Here is a 12,523-nt window from a genome sequence, read left to right on the forward strand (position 1 = left end):
AGAGAGAGAGAGAGAGAGAGGTAGGAGGTCGCGCAATAGGAGCGGGCCCGTTTTATATCGTAGGACGTGAAATGATGAAAATGCCCTTGGCGGGGCACTGGAATTACGCGCGGTGGCAGACGTTTTTTATCACTATTCATTCCTACAGTGCGGAGATCTGATCCGACGGCGTAGGTCATCCAACGGCTCGATCCGACGGCCTAGATCGCATCAAGCAGCCAAATCCAACGGTCAGAAATCCAAATCGCTGAGGAGACTCGGTGGAACACTCCTCTCTTATTTCTGGATGTCAATCTTTAAAATTCCTAAACAAGTTTGTAAAGGAATATCTGACTCGATGTTGCACTAATGTTGGGGGGACAGTGACAACCAAAAGAGAATGCATTGGTGGATATTATGTGCGCCGAAGTGCAAAGGAGATACGGGGTTTAGAGACATCCACTATTCTAATTTGGCTCTTCTAGCAAGACAAGCATGGAGGTTAATAGATAATCCAGATTCTTTGTGTGGTACTGTTCTGAAGGCAACGTATTTTCCTAATGGAGATTTGCTCAGTGCTAAATTAAGAAAGGGAGCTTCCTTCCTAGACAAGATCTTAAGGAGCTGCCTGTGTTTGTCCGTTCGCATTTTTTTCTTCAGAAAGTAACACTGCCGATGCACTCCATTAAACTGAAACGTTGGACAAGTCGGCAGCACACAGATTCAGTACAAACTGAGGTAGATGGCCAGCCCACACAATCTGGTTGCCATCCCCTAACAGAGCGCCTAGCACATACATTTTCTTTTTACATTGTCATATGCAACACACGGCAATTATGTAATTGCCATGTGCTTGCTTTAGCTTGTTGAAGCAGCGCCAAAGCTTCAGCATGTAGTGCGGAGCTGACTCCCTGAAGATGACCCGACGTCATCACAAAGAAAGCGCCCAGATGCCGCGGTAAGGCCCGATCATTCCTCGCAACAAAACCCCAGCCCCTTGAAAGAAAGGGAAGCTTGACGGATCGCCCCATCACAATCAGCGTCAATTTTAGCATGGCTGAGCAAAGGGAACGCCCACAGCAAGGAACTGATCTTTTCACTTTCGGAGATTTGTATTGCAATCCATACGTGTACAGAGCTGCAAGAGACCACCTCCTGTAAGCAACCTACAACCTGAAACCTCAACCTGACACAACATGAGACATAAGTAAACGATACAACTGACAGACGAGCTTGCCTTGGCGTGCTTGTTTAAAAGGCACCAAGCAAATGAACCGCGAGAGTAACCCAACACTAATTATTAATCCAAGCAAGTCACCGTGTCCTCATACAGAACATAGACGATAGACAGGTAAGTTTGCAAAGGCCGGCACAGAGGGCCAAATTATGGGTATAGCACATGGCAGACCCCGTGAACAGCATAGAAATTGGAAGAACCTACAGCACCATAACCATTTTCTGCATCTCGGCCACCGGAATTCAATCCTAGATAGCTGCAGAGCAGCCAATTTCATCAGTCAATGTTAAAGCTATGTATCACAATACATTCAGAGAAAAAACGTTAAAGTTATGTACCTCAATTTTTTGTACGACTCAAACAGTACACATTAACTTCACTGGTATTGTGGAAATCATGCCAAATGCTCCGAAACTGGACCGTCTCAGCGGTCAGCATCAGCAGACAAACCAACACTAGAAACAGAGAACCGCTACAGGAAAAGGGTTCATTTTTATCACCACACCTTCAACTCTTATTGTTAGGATATTCTCAAGTTTTTGGCTACATCTGTTATTCTGTTCTCAGTGAAGGCAAAAATCAAATAAAATCAGTGGTCCAAATAACTCCATTACAGGGAAATACTGGACATCCTAGCTTATCGAATCATTTGAAATATTCCTTGTTATCATGGGCACACAAGGGGCTCATGGGGCAACAAACCCAAACCATCTAGTTTATAGCTCATAGACATACTTTTCAGAAATGTACGAGCTAGCTAGTCGCTCACAAATAAAATTTAATTGAACTCATGTAGTAAAAGCCTCAACTGGGGATTGTGCATTGTCTTATTAACAGACACAGTTCCCTCGGCCCAAAATAGATGCATTATTCTTTCTTGACAACAACAAAAGCAATGCTTTGACCACTAGTTTACTGGTAATATTAATATGTCAGTAAAAAATACAATTTGTGACAAAAGCAGTGTTTACAGTGAATCTTTTAGTCATGGCATTTCGATCATATGTTTATAAAGTCTTAAGCACCTAAAGTGACCAAAAGTGCAGAAAATAGACTGCCGGCAAAGCATTGATACATATAGCTTGGACCAGACAAATCATGTTAGTGGATCATGGCAGATTACATATGCAAATTAGATAGACACTGAGAGATATGCTGAGAATAATATTTACGCAAACTGCCTTCTACTAGAACAATCATCCGTAAAACTGCAATAAATTGAGCAAAAGGATAAATAGAAATACAAAAATTAATGAAAGCATACTCTTTGAGTGTTTCTGACGATCATCAGTTCACTAGGTACAATAATGACCAAAAATAAGCAGCAATGTGAAATGATATAGCTATCCCGTTTATATGAAGGAAGCATGAAGCAAATGGTCGTCATGCATAGTTATCAAATACTCACGTAGAGGTAACACCATATAAATCGCATTAGGATTTGATAGACCCATAACCACGAAAAACTAATCAAAGGCATGTAGCAACTAGTAGAAGTAAAACAAACAAAAAATAAGTCCATGAAGAACACAAAAGAGGATGTACTGATTATGTTACCACTTAACATATTCACAGAGGGGAAGGGTAATGAGTTTTGACTCATCTGGGAGCTAGAGGGAGAAAAACCTGCATTATCAGAAGGAACTGGGGGAGTACTGAGGAGGTAACTGAAAGCATGGCAGTTCGATTGAACAGGAAGGCAACCGGAAGTATTCACATCCAGTAGAGAGGGGATAGAACATTAGCAAATAAAAGAGAAGTCAGGTGGTTAAAGGCATATGGAAGAGAAGCAGGGCCTGGAGAAGACGTCAAAGATGCAGTCTGCCATCAATGCAAGGAGGTGACCGGGTGAACATGTAAGCAAAGAGTTGTGGATGATAATAAATAGATGAAGACAGTTTGCTAGCTCTGACTTGAACAACAAGAATTTCAGAAGTGAAACTGAACAATAGACCAATTGCAGGCCATCGCCAGGCTGCAGAGAATATACAAGACTATATACCACTAACAGATTTATTTTTTCTAACAAATCATAATCATTACATACAACGCCACCACACAAGAATCAGAATAGAAATACAGGAAACAATCGCTATATGTTTAAGAGGTCAGCAAGCAGCGAAAGGAACAAGTGATATGACACTACTTAAAATTGTTAACTCAACAGGAAAGGATGAACCATATATGCCATGAACCAATTATCAAAAATTAACTTGGTTTTGTCATAACGAACATGTCAAGACATGCTTTACCTGCAGCGTAGACACTTCTGAATGGATGATAATGAGAAAGGGGGTAGGTTCCAGAAAGCTTCTTGAACTTCATTGACTCAAGATGGACCGTTAAGACGATGTGATCTGCCCACACGAATACCACATTATTTTCCTCCTCGAGCCCTGGTATCAACATGTTAGTCTCCTGAGATTTCAGAGAAAGTAGCTTGTCCAGTTCAATGGTTCTTCCAAGCCCCCATGAAGCAACACCATCACAATCAGTCTTCATCTTCCACAATTGGATGCTGCAGTCTGTCTGGATGAGTAAACCAAGGCCCCCACCCTCTGCCCGCATAATCAACATGTACTGGCCCTCTTCAAGGATATCCACTGGCACCCTTATCACAGCTAGGCTTTGATTCTCCAAATCAAACTAGAGAATTCCATCCATATTCCAAGCAAGCTTCCAGTAAAGGGAATCCCCAACCAGCACAGCAGGCTTGTCAATCGAAACCAAGGTGGGAGCATCACTCATTATAACGTCAGGTGGAAGCTGTGTTGAGACCAGATCACCCCACGCGCCGGTCTCTGACGAGTAAGCGCAGGCAAGCGCTCGCCTGTGTTGCTCGTCGTCGTTGTCTGCCACTACCAACACCACTTGGAAGTGCTGCGCATCGTCTCCGGCCGCATGAGCACGAAGCACCGCCCCATTGATCGATGTTTCTCTGCATGTACCGCAACCCCCGGGGGCAAGACAAGGCGGTGCTGGTCGCCGGTGACGGGGTCCCACACCAGGATCTGGTTCTTAGGTTTGTTGGAGATGAGTACCAGGCCATGGCGGCATCCGAGGGGCATGAACCGGTCGCCGTCGCCGCGCTGCAAGGAGAAACGACCGGGGGAGACACGATCCGGGGCGTCGAGAGTGGGTACGAAGGGCAGGCCGTTATTCCTGCGGAAGAAACCGAGGAGGGGAGGGCTGCGGCGGTGGCGGATGCGGAAGCGGCGGGAGAATCCTGGGTCGGAGACGAGGAGGCGCCAGCGCTTGCAGACAGCGGAGGCGCGGGGCAGGGAGGAGGGCTGCGGGGGCAGGCGGACGAGGATCTCGGGGAGCAGATCGTCGTCCTCCAGTGGGCTCATCGCCGGCGAGGGGGGTTGGGGGTGGTGGCGGCGGCGGCGGCGGCGGCGCTGCTCGTGCCGTTGTGCGGGCTGTACGCGATGTGGTAGGTGGAGTCGAAGCAGCAGCACCCCAAAATGAAATGTGGAAATGGATCGGCCCAAACTTACACTGAAGATATCCTTTTGTATGTTTTTTTTTCTCGCACAAGTGTGTATCATATCTCTCCTATGATCCTATCTATAGTATCTACACTATCTAAATCTACGTGATTATTAAAAGAGCAAACATGAATTCTCATATATCTATATCTATATCTATATCTATCTATCTATCTATATCTATCTATACCTACTATTAAAAGGAATAGGTATTCTTGGTTTGGTTTAGTCCTTATCGTTTGATTTACACACGCTAAGCGATCTGGACCAGGTACTTGTATGTTTATGGGCCTTTTATGGGCTTTCATAGAGACCGCAAAAAATAATTGGGTCAAAATAAATCAATATTGTGGAAATTGAACATAAGACCTCCTGTCTAACTCTTCCATGTAACAACCAACGACTTATGCGTCTTTCACATTTACTAATCCTAACTCGCTCTAAATATATGAGTGGCAGTAATCATGTTTAGCGCGAGCTAACTAAGCGAATGAGCTAATAAAGGAAGGATTGTTGGCTTAAATAGAATATTTAAACGGATGTGACTAATTAAAGAAAGAATTATGGATAAACCGGTGGAATAACTAAATGAAAGATTGTGGTCTTAATAAATTCAACATGAAGGATTTGAGGTAAAAAAGTAGGATAATTAAAAGGAAGGATATGTAGGCTTCAATGTGTTGGGGCTACTAAATTAGAAAAGAAAGGATTTGATTCCCTACTAAAACTGGTGAGGACGTCATAGTAATTAATAAAAGGATTATACTTAAATCACTAAATGCCATTAGAAAAAGAATTATACTTAAATGAAATCAGTGAAAGATTATGCCTGGCAAAGAAAATATGAACACGGCTAAATATCAACGTATTTTTTTATGTTTATTTTGTAGAAGGATGTTGCGTTGCAGCTTCATAGTGAATCTGGTACTCTGGACATTATGTTTGCACAAAATATTATTTTTTTTCTGTTGCAACGCACAGGCATATGTGCTAGTCGACATCAAAAAATATACAAAGGATTACTAGGGATGTTTGATCAATCAAATAAAATCATATTCGACGGTATCTGCCACACAAACTAATGCCCCTCATTAAATGTTCTGCGGGCACACCACCTCGCGCACTTTCTTCATCCTCAATTATCGGGGATTACTATGCCATAATTGTTGGGGAACGTTGCAGAAAATTAAAATTTTTCCTACGGTTTCACCAAGATCCATCTATGAGTTCATCTAAGCAACGAGTCAAGGGAGTGAGTTTGCATCTACATACCACTTGTAGATCGCGTACGGAAGCGTTCGAGGGAACGGTGATGATGGAGTCGTACTCGCCGTGATTCAGATCACCGATGACCAAGTGCTGAACGGATAGCACCTCCACGTTCAACACACGTACGGTACGGGCGACGTCTCCTCCTTCTTGATCCAGCAAGGGGGAAGGAGAGGTTGAGGAAGAAGGCTCCAGCAGCAGCACGACGGCGTGATGATGGTGGAGAGGCAGTACTCCGACAGGGCTGCGCCTTGACTTGGGTGTTCAGCCCTCCCCTCACCCCTCTATTTATAAGGGAAGGGGCAAGGGGGGCGGCCCCTCTAGATGGGATCTAGAGGGGGGCGGCGGCCAGGGAGGGGGGACTTGCCCCCCAAGCAAGGGGGGGGCGCCCCCTCTAGGGTTCCCCCCCAACCCTAGGCGCATGGGCCCAAGGGGGGGCGCGCCCAGCCCTCCAGGGGCTGGCTCCTGCCCCACGCAGCCCATGTGCCCCCCCCCCGGGAGGGGTGGCCCCTCCCGGTGGACCCCCGGAACCCTTCCGGTGGCCCCGGTACAATACCGATATGCCCCCGAAACCTTCCGGTGTCCGTATGACAACTTCCCATATATAAATCTTTACCTCCGGACCATTCCAGAACTCCTCGTGACGTCCGGGATCCCATCCGGGACTCCGAACAACTTTCAGTAATCACATACAAGTCTTCCTAATAACCCTAGCGTCGCTGAACCTTAAGTGTGTAGACCCTACGGGTTCGGGAGACATGCCGACATGACCGAGACGGCTCTCCGGTCAATAACCAACAGCGGGATCAGGATACCCATGTTGGCTCCCACATGCTCCTCGATGATGTCATCGGATGAACCACGATGTCGAGGATTCAATCAACCCCGTATGCAATTCCCTTTGTCAGACGGTATGTTACTTGCCCGAGACTCGATCGTCGGTATCCCAATACCTCGTTAGTCTCGTTACCGGCAAGTCACTTTACTCATACCGTAATGCATGATCCCGTGACCAAACACTTGGTCACTTTGAGCTCATTATGATGATGCACTACCGAGTGGGCCCAGTGATACCTCTCCGTCATACGGAGTGACAAATCCCAGTCTCGATCCGTGTCAACCCAACAGACACTTTCGGAGATACCTGTAGTGCACCTTTATTGTCACCCAGTTACGTTGTGACGTTTGGTACACCCAAAGCACTCCTACGGTATCCGGGAGTTACACGATCTCATGGTCTAAGGAAGAGATACTTGACATTGGAAAAGCTCTAGCAAAACGAACTACACGATCTTGTGCTATGCTTAGGATTGGGTCTTGTCCATCACATCATTCTCCTAATGATGTGATCCCATTGTCAATGACATCTAATGTCCATAGTCAGGAAACCATGACTATCTGTTGACCAACGAGCTAGTCAACTAGAGGCTCACTAGGGACATGTTATGGTCTATGTATTCACACGTGTATTACGATTTCCGGATAATACAGTTATAGCATGAATAAAAGACAATTATCATGAACAAGGAAATATAATAATAATCCTTTTATTATTGCCTCTAGGGCATATTTCCGACAGTCTCCCACTTGCACTAGAGTCAATAATCTAGTTACATTGTGATGAATCGAACACCCATAGAGTTCTGGTGTTGATCATGTTTTGCTCGCGAGAGAGGTTTAGTCAACGGATCTGCGACATTCAGATCCGTATGTACTTTGCAAATATCTATGTCTCCATCTTGAACATTTTCACGGATGGAGTTGAAACGACGCTTGATGTGCCTGGTCTTCTTGTGAAATCTGGGCTCCTTGGCAAGGGCAATAGCTCCAGTGTTGTCACAGAAGAGTTTGATCGGCCCCGACGCATTGGGTATGACTCCTAGGTCAGTGATGAACTCCTTCACCCAAATTGCTTCATGCGCTGCCTCCGAGGCTGCCATGTACTCCGCTTCACATGTAGATCCCGCCACGACGCTCTGCTTGCAGCTGCACCAGCTTACTGCTCCACCATTCAACATATACATGTATCCGGTTTGTCACTTAGAGTCATCCAGATCTGTGTCGAAGCTAGCGTCGACGTAACCCTTTACGACAAGCTCTTCGTCACCTCCATAAACGAGAAACATGTCCTTTGTCCTTTTCAGGTACTTCAGGATATTCTTGACCGCTGTCCAGTGTTCCTTGCCGGGATTACTTTGGTACCTACCTACCAAACTTACGGCAAGGTTTACATCAGGTCTGGTACACAGCATGGCATACATAATAGATCCTATGGCTGAGGCATAGGGGATGACGCTCGTCTCTTCTTTATCTTTTGCCGTGGTCGGGCATTGAGCCGAGCTCAATCTCACACCTTGCAGTACAGGCAAGAACCCTTTCTTGGACTGATCCATTTTGAACTTCTTCAAAATCTTATCAAGGTATGTGCTTTGTGAAAGACCTATGAGGCGTCTCGATCTATCCCTATAGATCTTGATGCCTAATATATAAGCAGCTTCTCCAAGGTCCTTCATTGAAAAACACTTATTCAAGTAGGCCTTAATGCTGTCCAAGAATTCTATATCATTTCCCATCATAAGTATGTCATCTACATATAATATGAGAAATGCTACAGAGCTCCCACTCACTTTCTTGTAAACGCAGGCTTCTCCATAAGTCTGCGTAAACCCAAATGCTTTGATCATCTCATCAAAGCGAATGTTCCAACTCCGAGATGCTTGCACCAGCCCATAAATGGATCGCTGGAGCTTGCATACTTTGTTAGCATTCTTAGGATCGACAAAACCCTCCGGCTGCATCATATACAGTTCTTCCTTAAGATGCCCGTTAAGGAATGCCGTTTTGACGTCCATCTGCCATATCTCATAATCATAGTATGTGGCAATTGCTAACATGATTCGGACGGACTTAAGCTTCGCTACGGGAGAGAAAGTCTCATCGTAGTCAATCCCTTGAACTTTCCGATAACCCTTAGCGACAAGTCGAGCTTTATAGATGGTGACATTTCCATCCGCGTCCGTCTTCTTCTTAAAGATCCATTTGTTTTCTATCGCTCGCCGATCATCGGGCAAGTCAGTCAAAGTCCATACTTTGTTTTCATACATGGATTCTATCTCGGATTTCATGGCTTCTAGCCATTTGTTGGAATCTGGGCCCGCCATTGCTTCTTCATAGTTCGAAGGTTCATCGTTGTCCAACAACATGATTTCCAGGACAGGGTTGTCGTACCACTCTGGTGCGGAACGTGTCCTTGTGGACCTACGAAGTTCAGTAGCAACTTGATCCGAAGTACCTTGATCATCATCATTGTTTTCCTCTTCAGTTGGTGTAGGCATCACAGGAACATTTTCCTGAGCTGCACTACTATCCTGTTCAAGAGGTAGTACTTCATCGAGTTCTACTTTCCTCCCACTTACTTCTTTCGAGAGAAACTCTTTTTCCAGAAAGGATCCTTTCTTGGCAACAAAGATCTTGCCTTCGGATCTTAAGTAGAAGGTATACCCAATGGTTTCTTTAGGGTATCCTATGAAGACGCATTTTTCCGACTTGGGTTCGAGCTTTTCAGGTTGAAGTTTCTTGACATAAGCATCGCATCCCCAAACTTTTAGAAACGACAACTTAGGTTTCTTCCCAAACCATAATTCATACGGTGTCGTCTCAACGGATTTAGACGGTGCCCTATTTAAAGTGAATGTAGCTGTCTCTAGAGCGTATCCCCAAAATGATAGCGGTAAATCGGTAAGAGACATCATAGATCGCACCATATCCAGTAGAGTGCGATTACGACGTTCGGACACACCGTTACGCTGAGGTGTTCCAGGCGGCGTGAGTTGTGAAACGATTCCACATTTTCTTAAGTGTGTACCAAACTCGTGACTTAAATATTCTCCTCCACGATCCGATCGTAAGAATTTTATCCTTCGGTCACGTTGATTCTCTACTTCATTCTGAAATTCCTTGAACTTTTCAAAGGTCTCAGACTTGTGTTTCATCAAATAGACATACCCATATCTACTCAAGTCATCAGTGAGAGTAAGAACATAACGATATCCTCCGCGAGCCTCAACGCTCATTGGACCGCACACATCGGTATGTATGATTTCCAACAAGTTGGTTGCTCGCTCCATTGTTCCGGAGAACGGGGTCTTGGTCATTTTGCCCATGAGGCATGGTTCGCATGTGTCAGATGATTCATAATCGAGAGACTCTAAAAGTCCATCAGCATGGAGCTTCTTCATGCGCTTGACACCAATGTGACCAAGGCGGCAGTGCCACAAGTATGTGGGACTATCGTTATCAACTTTACATCTCTTGGTATTCACGCTATGAATATGTGTAACATTACGTTCGAGATTCATTAAGAATAAACCATTGACCATTGGGGCATGACCATAAAACATATCTCTCATATAAATAGAACAACCATTATTCTCGGATTTAAATGAGTAGCCATCTCGTATTAAACGAGATCCAGATACAATGTTCATGCTCAAACTTGGCACTAAATAACAATTATTGAGGTTTAAAACTAATCCCGTAGGTAAATGTAGAGGTAGCATGCCGACGGCGATCACATCGACCTTGGAACCATTCCCGACGCGCATCGTCACCTCGTCCTTCGCCAGTCTCCGCTTATTCCTCAGCTCCTGCTGTGAGTTACAAATGTGAGCAACGGCACCGGTATCAAATACCCAGGAGTTACTACGAGTACTAGTAAGGTACACATCAATTACATGTATATCAAATATACCTTTTGTGTTGCCGGCCTTCTTATCCGCTAAGTATTTGGGGCAGTTCCGCTTCCAGTGACCCTTCCCCTTGCAATAAAAGCACTCAGTTTCAGGCTTGGGTCCATTCTTTGACTTCTTCCCGGCAACTGGCTTACCGGGCGCGGCAACATCTTTGCCTTCCTTCTTGAAGTTCTTCTTGCCCTTGCCCTTCTTGAACTTAGTGGTCTTATTGACCATCAACACTTGATGTTCTTTCTTGATTTCAACCTCTACTGACTTCAGCATTGAAAATACTTCAGGAATGGTCTTTACCATCCCCTGCATATTGTAGTTCATCACAAAGCTCTTGTAGCTTGGTGGGAGCGACTGAAGGATTCTGTCAATGACCGCCTCATCCGGGAGGTTAATGTCCAGCTGGGACAGGCGGTTGTGCAACCCAGACATTTTGAGTATGTGCTCACTGACAGAACTATTTTCCTCCATCTTACTTCATATCTCTCGACCCGGGCATGAGCTTGGAAAACTAGTTTCAGCTCCTCGAACATCTCATATGCTCCGTGTTGCTCAAAACGCTTTTGGAGCCCCGGTTCTAAGCTGTAAAGCATGCCGCACTGAACGAGGGAGTAATCATCAGCGCGAGTCTGCCAAGCATTCATAATGTCTTGGTTCTCTGGGACGGGTGCATCACCTAGCGGTCCTTCTAGGACATATTGTTTCCTGGCAGCTATGAGGATGATCCTCAGGTTCCGGACCCAGTCCGTATAGTTGCTGCCATCATCTTTCAGCTTGGTTTTCTCTAGGAACGCGTTGAAGTTCATGTTGACATGAGCGTTGGCCATTTGATCTACAAGACATATTTTGCAAAAGTTTTAGACTAAGTTCATGATAATTAAGTTCATCTAATCAAATTATTTAATGAACTCCCACTCAGATTAGACATCCCTCTAGTCATCTAAGTGTTACACGATCTGAGTCGACTAGGCCGTGTCCGATCATCACGTGAGACGGACTAGTCATCATCGGTGAACATCTCCATGTTGATCGTATCTTCTATACGACTCATGTTTGACCTTTCGGTCTCTTGTGTTCCGAGTGAAGGAAATATGCCCTAGAGGCAATAATAAAGTTATTATTTATTTCCTCATATCATGATAAATGTTTATTGTTCATGCTAGAATTGTATTAACCGGAAACATGATACATGTGTGAATACATAGACAAACATATAGTCACTAGTATGCCTCTACTAGACTAGCTCGTTAATCAAAGATGGTTATGTTTCCTAACCATATACATGTGTTGTCATTTGATTAATGGGATCACATCATTAGGAGAATGATGTGATTGACATGACCCATTCCGTTAGCCTAGCACTTGATCGTTTAGTATATTGCTATTGCTTTCTTCATGACTTATACATGTTCCTGTAACTATGAGAATTATGCAACTACCGTTTACCGGAGGAACACTTTGGGTACTACCAAATGTCACAACGTAACTGGGTGATTATAAAGGAGTACTACAGGTGTCTCCGAAGGTACATGTTGAGTTGGCGTATTTCGAGATTAGGTTTTGTCACTCCGATTGTCGGAGAGGTATCTTTGGGCCCTCTCGGTAATGCACATCACTATAAGCCTTGCAAGCAATGTGACCAAATGAGTTGGTTACAGGATGATGCATTACGGAACGTGTAAAGAGACTTGCCGGTAACGAGATTGAACTAGGTATTGGATACCGACGATCAAATCTCGGGCAAGTAACATACCGATGACAAAGGGAACAACGTATGTTGTTATGCGGTTTGACCGATAAAGATCTTC

At 44.7% G+C, this 12,523-nt stretch overlaps 1 pseudogene; it reads right to left on the bottom strand.

Annotated features, from left to right (window-relative positions):
• Nucleotides 1-1,262: 1,262 nt before the first annotated feature.
• On the bottom strand, nucleotides 1,263-4,764 carry LOC119320817 (annotated as a pseudogene).
• Nucleotides 4,765-12,523: the final 7,759 nt, after the last annotated feature.

This window comes from Triticum dicoccoides, chromosome 6B (assembly GCF_002162155.2).
Source record: "Triticum dicoccoides isolate Atlit2015 ecotype Zavitan chromosome 6B, WEW_v2.0, whole genome shotgun sequence".
NCBI classification, from domain to species: domain Eukaryota; kingdom Viridiplantae; phylum Streptophyta; class Magnoliopsida; order Poales; family Poaceae; genus Triticum; species Triticum dicoccoides.